Source organism: Rhopalosiphum maidis, chromosome 3 (assembly GCF_003676215.2).
Source record: "Rhopalosiphum maidis isolate BTI-1 chromosome 3, ASM367621v3, whole genome shotgun sequence".
NCBI lineage: Eukaryota > Metazoa > Arthropoda > Insecta > Hemiptera > Aphididae > Rhopalosiphum > Rhopalosiphum maidis.
The window spans coordinates 28,365,270-28,379,066 of record NC_040879.1 but is presented as its reverse complement, the minus strand read 5'-3'; positions in this window follow the sequence as shown (position 1 = coordinate 28,379,066).

Genomic DNA, 13,797 nt, shown 5'->3' with positions numbered 1-13,797 from the left:
TATGAATGCAAATTCCTGTCTCAGCAAGCCTTGGGTAAACTGCTGCACTGCAATCTGAAAAAAATGTAGTCAGTTAAATTTGTAAGATTGGTGGAGAATTAATTGAGAAATGAGTGTTTCATAAGCAGTTTAAAATATGAATTTAAAACACGAGTCAAAAATATCATTTAAAAGCATGTTTATAGTGTCTATGAAATACCAGCATCAATGAAATACATGGAAGTTAATAAAGTTAAATAAAAATCATTTACTTAATTCAATGGTGTTGGTTTCATGTCAATTAATTGAGAATTAAGTGTTTCATAAACCATAAAAAATTTGAATTTGTAATATACTCCAAAATTATCATATAAAAACAAGTTTTATAGAGTTTAAGAAGTATTGGCTTAAATGAAATGTATGAGAGTAATTAATGCTAAATAAGAAACATATTCACTTTCTAGTGGTCAAGGTTTCAAGGTACTAATATGAGAATTGAGTATTTTATAAGCAATTTAATAAAATGAATTTGTAAAATACGCCAAAATTATCATATAAAAACATGTTTTATAGTGATTATGAAGTATTGGCTTATATGTAATGTATGAAAATAATTAATGCTAAATAAGAAACATATTCTCTTTCTAGTGGTCAAGGTTTCAAGGTACTAACATGAGAATTGAGTATTTTATAAGCAATTTAATAAAATGAATTTGTAAAATATGCCAAAATTATCATATAAAAACATGTTTTATAACGTTTATGAAGTATTGGCTTATATGTAAGGTATGAAAGTAATTAATGCTAAATAAGAAACATATTCTCTTTCTAGTGGTCAAGGTTTCAAGGTACTAATATGAGAATTGAGTATTTTATAAGCAATTTAAAAAAATGAATTTGTAAAATACGCCAAATTTACCATATAAAAACATGTTTTAAAGTGTTTATGAAGTATTGGCTTAAATGAAATGTATGGCAGTAATTAATGCTAAATAAGAAACATATTCTCTTTCTAGTGGTCAAGGTTTCAGGATACTAACATGAGAATTGAGTATTTCATAAGCAATTTAAAAAAATGAATTTGTAAAATATGCCAAATTTACCATATAAAAACATGTTTTATAGTGTTTATGAAGTATTGGCTTATATGTAATGTATGAAAGTAATTAATGCTAAATAAAAAAAATATTCTCTTTCTAGTGGTCAAGGTTTCAAGGTACTAACATGAGAATTGAGTATTTTATAAGCAATTTAAAAAAATGAATTTGTAAAATACGCCAAATTTACCATATAAAAACATGTTTTATAGTGTTTATGAAGTATTGGCTTATATGTAATGTATGAAAGTAATTAATGCTAAATAAAAAAAATATTCTCTTTCTAGTGGTCAAGGTTTCAAGGTACTAACATGAGAATTGAGTATTTTATAAGCAATTTAAAAAAATGAATTTGTAAAATACGCCAAATTTACCATATAAAAACATGTTTTATAGTGTTTATGAAGTATTGGCTTAAATGAAATGTATGACAGTAATTAATGCTAAATAAGAAACATATTCTCTTTCTAGTGGTCAAGGTTACAAGGTACTAACATGAGAATTGAGTATTTTATAAGAAATTTAAAAAAATGAATTTGTAATTTACGTTAAAATTATCATATAAAAACATGTTTTATAGTGTTTATGAAGTATCAGCATCAACAAAAATACATGGAAGTTAATAATGCTAAATAAGAATCATTTACTTAATTCATTGGTCTTGGTTTCATGATACTAATTTTTTGTTTCACTGGTATTAATTTGCTATCAATTATATTCAATAACCATTACACACACATTGCATAAATCCAATATTATTAACAATATCTTCTAGTTTATTTTCAAAATAATATGTTGATACTTTCACAAAGTGGTATGAATGCAAATTCCTGTCTCAGCAAGCCTTGGGTAAACTGCTGCACTGCAATCTGAAAAAAATGTAGTCAGTTAAATTTGTAAGATTAGTGGAGAATTAATTGAGAAATGAGTGTTTCATAAGCAGTTTAAAATATGAATTTAAAACACGAGTCAAAAATATCATTTAAAAGCATGTTTATAGTGTCTATGAAATACCAGCATCAATGAAATACATGGAAGTTAATAAAGTTAAATAAGAATCATATACTTAATTCAATGGTGTTGGTTTCATGTCAATTAATTGAGAATTCAGTGTTTTATAAACCATAAAAAATTTGAATTTGTAATATACTCCAAAATTATCATATAAAAACAAGTTTTATAGAGTTTATGAAGTATTGGCTTAAATGAAATGTATGAGAGTAGTTAATGCTAAATAAGAAACATTTTCTCTTTCTAGTGGTCAAGGTTTCAAGATACTAACATGAGAATTGAGTATTTTATAAGCAATTTCAAAAATGAATTTGTAAAATATGCCAAATTTACCAATTAAAAACATGTTTTATAGTGTTTATGAAGTATTGGCTTATATGTAAGGTATGAAAGTAATTAATGCTAAATAAGAAACATATTCTCTTTCTAGTGGTCAAGGTTTCAAGGTACTAACATGAGAATTGAGTATTTCATAAGCCTTAAAAAATATGAATTTGTAATTTACGTTAAAATTATCATATAAAAACATGTTTTATAGTGTTTATGAAGTATTGGCTTATATGTAATGTATGAAGGTAATTAATGCTAAATAAGAAACATATTCTCTTTCTAGTGGTCAAGGTTACAAGGTACTAACATGAGAATTGAGTATTTTATAAGAAATTTAAAAAAATGAATTTGTAATTTACGTTAAAATTATCATATAAAAACATGTTTTATAGTGTTTATGAAGTATCAGCATCAACAAAAATACATGGAAGTTAATAATGCTAAATAAGAATCATTTACTTAATTCATTGGTCTTGGTTTCATGATACTAATTTTTTGTTTCACTGGTATTAATTTGCTATCAATTATATTCAATAACCATTACACATACATTGCATAAATCCAATATTATTAACAATATCTTCTAGTTTATTTTCAAAATAATATGTTGATACTTTCACAAAGTGGTATGAATGCAAAAACCCTGTCTCAGCAAGCCTTTGGTAAACTGCTGCACTGCAATCTGAAAAAAATGTAGTCAGTTAAATTTGTAAGATTGGTGGAGAATTAATTGAGAAATGAGTGTTTCATAAGCAGTTTAAAATATGAATTTAAAACACGAGTCAAAAATATCATTTAAAAGCATGTTTATAGTGTCTATGAAATACCAGCATCAATGAAATACATGGAAGTTAATAAAGTTAAATAAGAATCATATACTTAATTCAATGGTGTTGGTTTCATGTCAATTAATTGAGAATTCAGTGTTTTATAAACCATAAAAAATTTGAATTTGTAATATACTCCAAAATTATCATATAAAAACAAGTTTTATAGAATTTAAGAAGTATTGGCTTAAATGAAATGTATGAGAGTAATTAATGCTAAATAAGAAACATATTCTCTTTCTAGTGGTCAAGGTTTCAAGGTACTAATATGAGAATTGAGTATTTTATAAGCAATTTAATAAAATGAATTTGAAAAATACGCCAAAATTTTCATATAAAAACAAGTTTTATAGAGTTTATGAAGTATTGGCTTAAATGAAATGTATGAGAGTAATTAATGCTAAATAAGAAACATATTCTCTTTCTAGTGGTCAAGGTTTCAAGGTACTAACATGAGAATTGAGTATTTTATAAGCAATTTAAAAAAATGAATTCGTAAAATACGCCAAATTTACCATATAAAAACATGTTTTATAGTGTTTATGAAGTATTGGCTTATATGTAATGTATGAAGGTAATTAATGCTAAATAAGAAACATATTCTCTTTCTAGTGGTCAAGGTTTCAAGGTACTAACATGAGAATTGAGTATTTTATAAGCAATTTAAAAAATGAATTCGTATAATACGCCAAATTTACCATATAAAAACATGTTTTATAGTGTTTATGAAGTATTGGCTTATATGTAATGTATGAAGGTAATTAATGCTAAATAAGCAACATATTCTCTTTCTAGTGGTCAAGGTTTCAAGGTACTAACATGAGAATTGAGTATTTCATAAGCCTTAAAAAATATGAATTTGTAATTTACGTTAAAATTATCATATAAAAACATGTTTTATAGTGTTTATGAAGTATTGGCTTATATGTAATGTATGAAGGTAATTAATGCTAAATAAGAAACATATTCTCTTTCTAGTGGTCAAGGTTTCAAGGTACTAACATGAGAATTGAGTATTTTATAAGCAATTTAAAAAAATGAATTTGTAAAATACGCCAAATTTACCATATAAAAACATGTTTTATAGTGTTTATGAAGTATTGGCTTAAATGAAATGTATGACAGTAATTAATGCTAAATAAGAAACATATTCTCTTTCTAGTGGTCAAGGTTACAAGGTACTAACATGAGAATTGAGTATTTTATAAGAAATTTAAAAAAATGAATTTGTAATTTACGTTAAAATTATCATATAAAAACATGTTTTATAGTGTTTATGAAGTATCAGCATCAACAAAAATACATGGAAGTTAATAATGCTAAATAAGAATCATTTACTTAATTCATTGGTCTTGGTTTCATGATACTAATTTTTTGTTTCACTGGTATTAATTTGCTATCAATTATATTCAATAACCATTACACACACATTGCATAAATCCAATATTATTAACAATATCTTCTAGTTTATTTTCAAAATAATATGTTGATACTTTCACAAAGTGGTATGAATGCAAATTCCTGTCTCAGCAAGCCTTGGGTAAACTGCTGCACTGCAATCTGAAAAAAATGTAGTCAGTTAAATTTGTAAGATTGGTGGAGAATTTATTGAGAAATGAGTGTTTCATAAGCAGTTTAAAATATGAATTTAAAACACGAGTCAAAAATATCATTTAATAGCATGTTTATAGTGTCTATGAAATACCAGCATCAATGAAATACATGGAAGTTAATAAAGTTAAATAAGAATCATATACTTAATTCAATGGTGTTGGTTTCATGTCAATTAATTGAGAATTCAGTGTTTTATAAACCATAAAAAATTTGAATTTGTAATATACTCCAAAATTATCATATAAAAACAAGTTTTATAGAATTTAAGAAGTATTGGCTTAAATGAAATGTATGAGAGTAATTAATGCTAAATAAGAAACATATTCTCTTTCTAGTGGTCAAGGTTTCAAGGTACTAATATGAGAATTGAGTATTTTATAAGCAATTTAATAAAATGAATTTGTAAAATACGCCAAAATTTTCATATAAAAACAAGTTTTATAGAGTTTATGAAGTATTGGCTTAAATGAAATGTATGAGAGTAATTAATGCTAAATAAGAAACATATTCTCTTTCTAGTGGTCAAGGTTTCAAGGTACTAACATGAGAATTGAGTATTTTATAAGCAATTTAAAAAAATGAATTCGTAAAATACGCCAAATTTACCATATAAAAACATGTTTTATAGTGTTTATGAAGTATTGGCTTATATGTAATGTATGAAGGTAATTAATGCTAAATAAGAAACATATTCTCTTTCTAGTGGTCAAGGTTTCAAGGTACTAACATGAGAATTGAGTATTTTATAAGCAATTTAAAAAAATGAATTCGTATAATACGCCAAATTTACCATATAAAAACATGTTTTATAGTGTTTATGAAGTATTGGCTTATATGTAATGTATGAAGGTAATTAATGCTAAATAAGAAACATATTCTCTTTCTAGTGGTCAAGGTTTCAAGGTACTAACATGAGAATTGAGTATTTCATAAGCCTTAAAAAATATGAATTTGTAATTTACGTTAAAATTATCATATAAAAACATGTTTTATAGTGTTTATGAAGTATTGGCTTATATGTAATGTATGAAGGTAATTAATGCTAAATAAGAAACATATTCTCTTTCTAGTGGTCAAGGTTTCAAGGTACTAACATGAGAATTGAGTATTTTATAAGCAATTTAAAAAAATGAATTTGTAAAATACGCCAAATTTACCATATAAAAACATGTTTTATAGTGTTTATGAAGTATTGGCTTAAATGAAATGTATGACAGTAATTAATGCTAAATAAGAAACATATTCTCTTTCTAGTGGTCAAGGTTACAAGGTACTAACATGAGAATTGAGTATTTTATAAGAAATTTAAAAAAATGAATTTGTAATTTACGTTAAAATTATCATATAAAAACATGTTTTATAGTGTTTATGAAGTATCAGCATCAACAAAAATACATGGAAGTTAATAATGCTAAATAAGAATCATTTACTTAATTCATTGGTCTTGGTTTCATGATACTAATTTTTTGTTTCACTGGTATTAATTTGCTATCAATTATATTCAATAACCATTACACACATATTGCATAAATCCAATATTATTAACAATATCTTCTAGTTTATTTTCAAAATAATATGTTGATACTTTCACAAAGTGGTATGAATGCAAATTCCTGTCTCAGCAAGCCTTGGGTAAACTGCTGCACTGCAATCTGAAAAAAATGTAGTCAGTTAAATTTGTAAGATTGGTGGAGAATTTATTGAGAAATGAGTGTTTCATAAGCAGTTTAAAATATGAATTTAAAACACGAGTCAAAAATATCATTTAAAAGCATGTTTATAGTGTCTATGAAATACCAGCATCAATGAAATACATGGAAGTTAATAAAGTTAAATAAGAATCATATACTTAATTCAATGGTGTTGGTTTCATGTCAATTAATTGAGAATTCAGTGTTTTATAAACCATAAAAAATTTGAATTTGTAATATACTCCAAAATTATCATATAAAAACAAGTTTTATAGAATTTAAGAAGTATTGGCTTAAATGAAATGTATGAGAGTAATTAATGCTAAATAAGAAACATATTCTCTTTCTAGTGGTCAAGGTTTCAAGGTACTAATATGAGAATTGAGTATTTTATAAGCAATTTAATAAAATGAATTTGTAAAATACGCCAAAATTTTCATATAAAAACAAGTTTTATAGAGTTTATGAAGTATTGGCTTAAATGAAATGTATGAGAGTAATTAATGCTAAATAAGAAACATATTCTCTTTCTAGTGGTCAAGGTTTCAAGGTACTAACATGAGAATTGAGTATTTTATAAGCAATTTAAAAAAATGAATTCGTAAAATACGCCAAATTTACCATATAAAAACATGTTTTATAGTGTTTATGAAGTATTGGCTTATATGTAATGTATGAAGGTAATTAATGCTAAATAAGAAACATATTCTCTTTCTAGTGGTCAAGGTTTCAAGGTACTAACATGAGAATTGAGTATTTTATAAGCAATTTAAAAAAATGAATTCGTATAATACGCCAAATTTACCATATAAAAACATGTTTTATAGTGTTTATGAAGTATTGGCTTATATGTAATGTATGAAGGTAATTAATGCTAAATAAGAAACATATTCTCTTTCTAGTGGTCAAGGTTTCAAGGTACTAACATGAGAATTGAGTATTTCATAAGCCTTAAAAAATATGAATTTGTAATTTACGTTAAAATTATCATATAAAAACATGTTTTATAGTGTTTATGAAGTATTGGCTTATATGTAATGTATGAAGGTAATTAATGCTAAATAAGAAACATATTCTCTTTCTAGTGGTCAAGGTTTCAAGGTACTAACATGAGAATTGAGTATTTTATAAGCAATTTAAAAAAATGAATTTGTAAAATACGCCAAATTTACCATATAAAAACATGTTTTATAGTGTTTATGAAGTATTGGCTTAAATGAAATGTATGACAGTAATTAATGCTAAATAAGAAACATATTCTCTTTCTAGTGGTCAAGGTTACAAGGTACTAACATGAGAATTGAGTATTTTATAAGAAATTTAAAAAAATGAATTTGTAATTTACGTTAAAATTATCATATAAAAACATGTTTTATAGTGTTTATGAAGTATCAGCATCAACAAAAATACATGGAAGTTAATAATGCTAAATAAGAATCATTTACTTAATTCATTGGTCTTGGTTTCATGATACTAATTTTTTGTTTCACTGGTATTAATTTGCTATCAATTATATTCAATAACCATTACACACATATTGCATAAATCCAATATTATTAACAATATCTTCTAGTTTATTTTCAAAATAATATGTTGATACTTTCACAAAGTGGTATGAATGCAAATTCCTGTCTCAGCAAGCCTTTGGTAAACTGCTGCACTGCAATCTGAAAAAAATGTAGTCAGTTAAATTTGTAAGATTGGTGGAGAATTAATTGAGAAATGAGTGTTTCATAAGCAGTTTAAAATATGAATTTAAAACACGAGTCAAAAATATCATTTAAAAGCATGTTTATAGTGTCTATGAAATACCAGCATCAATGAAATACATGGAAGTTAATAAAGTTAAATAAGAATCATATACTTAATTCAATGGTGTTGGTTTCATGTCAATTAATTGAGAATTCAGTGTTTTATAAACCATAAAAAATTTGAATTTGTAATATACTCCAAAATTATCATATAAAAACAAGTTTTATAGAATTTAAGAAGTATTGGCTTAAATGAAATGTATGAGAGTAATTAATGCTAAATAAGAAACATATTCTCTTTCTAGTGGTCAAGGTTTCAAGGTACTAATATGAGAATTGAGTATTTTATAAGCAATTTAATAAAATGAATTTGTAAAATACGCCAAAATTTTCATATAAAAACAAGTTTTATAGAGTTTATGAAGTATTGGCTTAAATGAAATGTATGAGAGTAATTAATGCTAAATAAGAAACATATTCTCTTTCTAGTGGTCAAGGTTTCAAGGTACTAACATGAGAATTGAGTATTTTATAAGCAATTTAAAAAAATGAATTCGTAAAATACGCCAAATTTACCATATAAAAACATGTTTTATAGTGTTTATGAAGTATTGGCTTATATGTAATGTATGAAGGTAATTAATGCTAAATAAGAAACATATTCTCTTTCTAGTGGTCAAGGTTTCAAGGTACTAACATGAGAATTGAGTATTTTATAAGCAATTTAAAAAAATGAATTCGTATAATACGCCAAATTTACCATATAAAAACATGTTTTATAGTGTTTATGAAGTATTGGCTTATATGTAATGTATGAAGGTAATTAATGCTAAATAAGAAACATATTCTCTTTCTAGTGGTCAAGGTTTCAAGGTACTAACATGAGAATTGAGTATTTCATAAGCCTTAAAAAATATGAATTTGTAATTTACGTTAAAATTATCATATAAAAACATGTTTTATAGTGTTTATGAAGTATTGGCTTATATGTAATGTATGAAGGTAATTAATGCTAAATAAGAAACATATTCTCTTTCTAGTGGTCAAGGTTTCAAGGTACTAACATGAGAATTGAGTATTTTATAAGCAATTTAAAAAAATGAATTTGTAAAATACGCCAAATTTACCATATAAAAACATGTTTTATAGTGTTTATGAAGTATTGGCTTAAATGAAATGTATGACAGTAATTAATGCTAAATAAGAAACATATTCTCTTTCTAGTGGTCAAGGTTACAAGGTACTAACATGAGAATTGAGTATTTTATAAGAAATTTAAAAAAATGAATTTGTAATTTACGTTAAAATTATCATATAAAAACATGTTTTATAGTGTTTATGAAGTATCAGCATCAACAAAAATACATGGAAGTTAATAATGCTAAATAAGAATCATTTACTTAATTCATTGGTCTTGGTTTCATGATACTAATTTTTTGTTTCACTGGTATTAATTTGCTATCAATTATATTCAATAACCATTACACACATATTGCATAAATCCAATATTATTAACAATATCTTCTAGTTTATTTTCAAAATAATATGTTGATACTTTCACAAAGTGGTATGAATGCAAATTCCTGTCTCAGCAAGCCTTTGGTAAACTGCTGCACTGCAATCTGAAAAAAATGTAGTCAGTTAAATTTGTAAGATTGGTGGAGAATTAATTGAGAAATGAGTGTTTCATAAGCAGTTTAAAATATGAATTTAAAACACGAGTCAAAAATATCATTTAAAAGCATGTTTATAGTGTCTATGAAATACCAGCATCAATGAAATACATGGAAGTTAATAAAGTTAAATAAGAATCATATACTTAATTCAATGGTGTTGGTTTCATGTCAATTAATTGAGAATTCAGTGTTTTATAAACCATAAAAAATTTGAATTTGTAATATACTCCAAAATTATCATATAAAAACAAGTTTTATAGAATTTAAGAAGTATTGGCTTAAATGAAATGTATGAGAGTAATTATTGCTAAATAAGAAACATATTCTCTTTCTAGTGGTCAAGGTTTCAAGGTACTAATATGAGAATTGAGTATTTTATAAGCAATTTAATAAAATGAATTTGTAAAATACGCCAAAATTTTCATATAAAAACAAGTTTTATAGAGTTTATGAAGTATTGGCTTAAATGAAATGTATGAGAGTAATTAATGCTAAATAAGAAACATATTCTCTTTCTAGTGGTCAAGGTTTCAAGGTACTAACATGAGAATTGAGTATTTTATAAGCAATTTAAAAAATGAATTCGTAAAATACGCCAAATTTACCATATAAAAACATGTTTTATAGTGTTTATGAAGTATTGGCTTATATGTAATGTATGAAGGTAATTAATGCTAAATAAGAAACATATTCTCTTTCTAGTGGTCAAGGTTTCAAGGTACTAACATGAGAATTGAGTATTTTATAAGCAATTTAAAAAAATGAATTCGTATAATACGCCAAATTTACCATATAAAAACATGTTTTATAGTGTTTATGAAGTATTGGCTTATATGTAATGTATGAAGGTAATTAATGCTAAATAAGAAACATATTCTCTTTCTAGTGGTCAAGGTTTCAAGGTACTAACATGAGAATTGAGTATTTCATAAGCCTTAAAAAATATGAATTTGTAATTTACGTTAAAATTATCATATAAAAACATGTTTTATAGTGTTTATGAAGTATTGGCTTATATGTAATGTATGAAGGTAATTAATGCTAAATAAGAAACATATTCTCTTTCTAGTGGTCAAGGTTTCAAGGTACTAACATGAGAATTGAGTATTTTATAAGCAATTTAAAAAAATGAATTTGTAAAATACGCCAAATTTACCATATAAAAACATGTTTTATAGTGTTTATGAAGTATTGGCTTAAATGAAATGTATGACAGTAATTAATGCTAAATAAGAAACATATTCTCTTTCTAGTGGTCAAGGTTACAAGGTACTAACATGAGAATTGAGTATTTTATAAGAAATTTAAAAAAATGAATTTGTAATTTACGTTAAAATTATCATATAAAAACATGTTTTATAGTGTTTATGAAGTATCAGCATCAACAAAAATACATGGAAGTTAATAATGCTAAATAAGAATCATTTACTTAATTCATTGGTCTTGGTTTCATGATACTAATTTTTTGTTTCACTGGTATTAATTTGCTATCAATTATATTCAATAACCATTACACACATATTGCATAAATCCAATATTATTAACAATATCTTCTAGTTTATTTTCAAAATAATATGTTGATACTTTCACAAAGTGGTATGAATGCAAATTCCTGTCTCAGCAAGCCTTTGGTAAACTGCTGCACTGCAATCTGAAAAAAATGTAGTCAGTTAAATTTGTAAGATTGGTGGAGAATTAATTGAGAAATGAGTGTTTCATAAGCAGTTTAAAATATGAATTTAAAACACGAGTCAAAAATATCATTTAAAAGCATGTTTATAGTGTCTATGAAATACCAGCATCAATGAAATACATGGAAGTTAATAAAGTTAAATAAGAATCATATACTTAATTCAATGGTGTTGGTTTCATGTCAATTAATTGAGAATTCAGTGTTTTATAAACCATAAAAAATTTGAATTTGTAATATACTCCAAAATTATCATATAAAAACAAGTTTTATAGAATTTAAGAAGTATTGGCTTAAATGAAATGTATGAGAGTAATTATTGCTAAATAAGAAACATATTCTCTTTCTAGTGGTCAAGGTTTCAAGGTACTAATATGAGAATTGAGTATTTTATAAGCAATTTAATAAAATGAATTTGTAAAATACGCCAAAATTTTCATATAAAAACAAGTTTTATAGAGTTTATGAAGTATTGGCTTAAATGAAATGTATGAGAGTAATTAATGCTAAATAAGAAACATATTCTCTTTCTAGTGGTCAAGGTTTCAAGGTACTAACATGAGAATTGAGTATTTTATAAGCAATTTAAAAAAATGAATTCGTAAAATACGCCAAATTTACCATATAAAAACATGTTTTATAGTGTTTATGAAGTATTGGCTTATATGTAATGTATGAAGGTAATTAATGCTAAATAAGAAACATATTCTCTTTCTAGTGGTCAAGGTTTCAAGGTACTAACATGAGAATTGAGTATTTTATAAGCAATTTAAAAAAATGAATTCGTATAATACGCCAAATTTACCATATAAAAACATGTTTTATAGTGGTTATGAAGTATTGGCTTATATGTAATGTATGAAGGTAATTAATGCTAAATAAGAATCATTTACTTAATTCATTGGTCTTGGTTTCATGATACTAATTTTTTGTTTCACTAGTATTAATTTACTATCAATTAAATTCAATAACCATTACACACACATTGCATAAATTCAATATTATTAACAATATCTTCTAGTTTATTTTCAAAATAAGATGTTGATACTTTCACAAAGTGGTATGAATGCAAATTCCTGTCTCAGCAAGCCTTGGGTGAACTGCTGCACTGCAATCTGAAAAAAATGTAGTCAGTTAAATTTGTAAGATTGGTGGAGAATTAATTGAGAAATGAGTGTTTCATAAGCAGTTTAAAATATGAATTTAAAACACGAGTCAAAATTATCATTTAAAAGCATGTTTATAGTGTCTATGAAATACCAGCATCAATGAAATACATGGAAGTTAATAAAGTTAAATAAGAATCATTTACTTAATTCAATGGTGTTGGTTTCATGTCAATTAATTGAGAATTAAGTGTTTCATAAACTATAAAAAATTTGAATTTGTAATATACTCCAATATTATCATATAAAAACAAGTTTTATAGAGTTTATGAAGTATTGGCTTAAATGAAATGTATGAGAGTAATTAATGCTAAATAAGAAACATATTCTCTTTCTAGTGGTCAAGGTTTCAAGGTACTAATATGAGAATTGAGTATTTTATAAGCAATTTAAAAAAATGAATTTGTAAAATACGCCAAATTTACCATATAAAAACATGTTTTATAGTGTTTATGAAGTATTGGCTTAAATGAAATGTATGAGAGTAATTAATGCTAAATAAGAAACATATTCTCTTTCTAGTGGTCAAGATTTTTAGACACTAACTTGACATTGAGTGTTTTGTAAGCAGTTAAAAATTAGAATTGGTTATATTCATCAAATTTAACATGTAAAATCACGTTTTATAATGTATTCAAAATAACAGTGTAAATGAAACATATGAAAGAATAATTTAAAAATTAGAAATATTTCCTTAATTTAGTAGTCCAGATGTTTAGACGCTAACTTGAGAATTGAGTATTTTATAAGCAGTTAAAAATATGAATATGTAATATTCATCAAAATTAACATGTAAAATCATGTTTTACATTTAATATGTAGTATCAGCTTAAATGAAATATTTGAAAGTTAATGATGGAAAATCAGTATCATTTTCTTAATATTATGCTCAGGGTTTCTTGACACTAACTTTTTGTTACAGTATTATTAATTGACTATCAGTAACATTCAATAACCATTACACA